Below are 4,026 nucleotides of genomic sequence, written 5' to 3' on the forward strand. Positions count from 1 at the left end.
CATTTGATATTTAAAACTAATCCTGGGCAATGCAAAATGAACAGGGAGAACACATGAAGAAGATAAAAACTGCATGTAGACTACAGAATTATTCCACCAGTTCACAAATGAATGCACAAGATTTGAGGTAGAGTTAGAAGTCCAAAGTTATTTGATTTACTTGCCTTATAATGTTGGAGAACAGTGAGGTTTAAAGTACAGGCAGGCTGGAATCTTCATTTAGACAGCATTAAATGCATGCAGCCAAGTGCTAAATTTAAGTATCAGAGAAATATTTTAGTTTCCAATGTCTCTTAGGGCTCATAGAATTCATATGTGTAAAATCACTAAGAACATTCAATCAATTAAAGACAGATTTGCAATCTCCATCAAGAGCATCTCCTTCTCCTTTGTTTTCCATTTWAGAGATTAAAGTTTCCCCTATGGAAAAAAAAAAATTCTCCTCATCAGCCTCTTGATAAATAGGTTTATTCTCCACCCATTATGGGCTGCTCAGCACTCCCATCAGACAGACTCTGTTGAAACACGTTTTCATGTTGTTTTGATATCAGCATGCAGACCTGGAATTAAAAAACCCCACATGGTGTTTTCCCACYGTTCTTTGATCACCTCTCCATGGGTATTTTTCTAGGGTTACACAAAAAGTCTGACTTGGTGAGGAAAAATAAAAGAAACCATAAAAAGGATGCTGCTCTGGCTGAAAGCACAAGAAGCTCCTGAGAGAACCAGCTCCAGTTCCCCCTTTGGTACAAGCTGGCATTGTTCCTGTAGGCAAATCCTTTAAATGAGACATCCTAAAAATGTTTTTTATTACCAACAACTGGGGACAGACACTCAAAAGTGCTTCAAAAATGGGAGGCTATAAATACACAAAAATCCCCCAGCCTGGAGGTCTTTTGTAACTTTGATTCCTCGAGCTCGGTTTTGCAGTCTTTCTTGCTGAAATCAGTTGAGGATAACTGGGTTTATTGTGAAATCACAGGCTCTCCCTTTGTCTTCCCTATTGGTAAAACAAAGATAAGAAAAAAATGCTCCCATCAGCTCTGTGCAGTCATTAATGTGGGAAAGCTGCTGAGATCTGTGGGCTGGAMGCACCTACAAATACCTTTAATTCCGGTCCATATCCAGACCCAGCTGATCCCATAAGCCTTCCAGCTCTCCTGATGTCTCAGGGTGATTATTTGAAACCTCTCTGAGTCTCTTTCAAGGTTTTTGACATGGTCTCACACARCATCCTTGCTGCTGAATTGGAAATATCAATGGGTTTGATTGATGGGATGTTTGATGGATGAAGGATTGGCAGGATGGKGACACCCAGGGAATTGCAGTCAACAGCTGCCACAGAGGAGTGGTGAGTGGTGTCCATCAGGGTCAGTTCTGAGATCAGATCTGCCCAATATCTTCATTAAATTTGGAAATTTAGAGTCCTTTGGACGTTTAGTGTTCCAAAGGTCTTTTGTCAAAATTATCCTGCTGTTCATTGTTGGTGTTATGAGATAAATCCARCAAAAACTGATGGAAAGGTATTATTAGTTTCATAAGAAATTGGAATAACAAATCAGCATCCACTGACAAAATGCTGAATARCCATAAATACTTATCCCACACAAATCAGAGGAAAAGCAGCATTGTCCTACCAATAAACAATAAATCTATGAGAATAAATGAAGCAATATCTCCACAGGGGAAGTGGTAGTTGATGACAGCCAGTTTGTGGATGGCACCAAACTCAGCTGGTTCKGCAGAGGGAATTGTTGGGATCCAGAAGGACCTTGAGGGGTGGAGAAACAGAGAGTTGTGAACACTGTGACATTCAGCATGGCCGTGATGCAGTTACAAGGATTCTGTACATATAATATATGTATATATAATCTAATATATGTATATTATATGATATATGATATATGATATATGATATATGATATATGATATATGATATATGATATATGATATATGATATATGTATCTGTAATCCCGATATCCTCTATATGGACTGGGTTGTTGCCTTATCAGCTAGGTCTAAAATTATGACACAGACACGATTAAGGGGATAAAAGCGTTTTCACCTCGGTATTTATGGGATCCCAGGTGCACAACTCGTCAAGGTGGGAAACACCAAAAGTGCACCCTGCATATAACATGCACACAATCTTTTATAGACTTCAAAAATTAGCACAGTTATCTAGAATTTCCCAATAAAAAACTTAATAAATGAAGCAATGTCCCCCTATTGTAAGGAATCCCTCCCAGATGAGGCCAGAGCCCAGTTTACACAATGTGTTCCAGAGAGAAGGCTCCAAACAAGGTTGGAGCTTTGAGTTTAAGATAACACAGATCACACTGACCCCTTTTTGAGGATATTTGGTCTCTCTGCCCAGCAAAATCCAAAAACTAAGCTGGAATATCTACAAGAATTTCAAGCATGTAGGCAAAGGGTACAGGGATACATTAAGGGCACAGAAAATGTCTGAAAGGGTATATAAAAAAGTATATAAAATATATAGAAGAGTATATAAAGCATATAAAATATAAAAAGAAAGGGCAAAAATCATCTGGCATCAGGGTGATGAATGGGTTGAGGACAGGCCAGTGGAGAAGGAGTTGGGAATTTGACAGGTGAAGGATTGGACACGAGCTGGTACCGTGCAGCTGCAACCCAGAAATCCAGCAGTGCCAGGGGTTGGTAAAAGGGAGCACAGCCAGAGGGTGAGGAAGGGGTTTGCTTGAGAAAGGCTTTGCACCTTCATCTAGAAAATTAATTCTGGWTGGTTTGGTTTTGAAGGTTGGTTTTTATCCAATTCTTAGAGGAGGGAGGAGATGGAGGAGATGCTGCTTGTTTCAAATGTCAGCTCCMTTATGTGTATGAAATTATAACAGTGCCTGAAAAAATAATACTAGGGCTCTGTTCTGTAGTCATATAATTACCATTATTTTTTACATAACATAACTATAAATACAAATCTGTCCTATTAAAAATGGATTCCTATATTTCTGTGTTTACACCTACTGAATTTTGTGGTGAATTGCTCTAAATCAGGTGAGTTCCATAACTTAAATGTGATCATTCTCTCCACTTTTATGTTCTCATTTTTTTTKAAATAACTGTGTCTATAATGGACTCCCTTCCTAGTTAATATTATTTAAGGAATATTCAATATATAAAGAGACAAATAAATATAAAAATATACAAATAAATATATAAATATATAAATTTATAATTATGTTAATATATTAATATGTAAATACATAGATAAAGGAATATGAAATATAAGTTAGTTATTAAATGTAGTTTGGCAGAGGGCTGGGAGGAGGCATTGAATTTACCTAAAATAATTTAAAGATAACCTGATGAACAAAAATAACARAAAAACTACCTCAGCTTCAGTAACCTCAACAGATTTATACCATGAAAGATCAAAATCATTAAGCAATATAAGATTGCACTACCTATTGTTAATGTATCTATAATTAATYCACCCAAGCAGTGCTAACCAATGATAAAAGTTTTTTCACCACCACCCTTGCAAACTACGAAAGTTGGTTGGTAAATTAAAAGCAGCAAAGGACTTTTTTTAACACTTAAAAAAAAATTCTTTAATTGAGACAGTGCAGCTCTGSCCTGATCACAAAGCAGAGTGTGTAGCAGGAGGTCTCAGTGTGCTGTTTCTTCAGAGAGAATTTATCAAGATGAGGTGTATTTTTTTTTGCTGGACCTTGTTTCACAGAAACAGAGCAAGCAGCAATAAACTGCATTCTGCAAGCCTTTGAGCAGATTGCAACGCACCCAACAATGGCCATTCAGTCCAATCCTAACAAGATTTGTATGGCACTTCAGAGAGCTTTACAAAGAGCAATTCCAACATGAGAAGMCTTTAGYTTGTTTGTTTCTTYGATTTAAAGAAAAAAATCCCAAAGRTTTAGATGTGTTGCAGCGATAAAAYAAAAATATCAGCGTTGTTTTGGGTGCTTTCTGATATTCCCTCTCCATTTTCCCTTTCTACACAATTTTTTTGGATACAAACTGAT

This window comes from Malurus melanocephalus, unplaced genomic scaffold (genome assembly GCF_030028575.1).
Source record: "Malurus melanocephalus ecotype Western Australia unplaced genomic scaffold, MMel_1.1 scaffold_107, whole genome shotgun sequence".
In the NCBI taxonomy this organism is placed as follows: Eukaryota; Metazoa; Chordata; class Aves; order Passeriformes; family Maluridae; genus Malurus; species Malurus melanocephalus.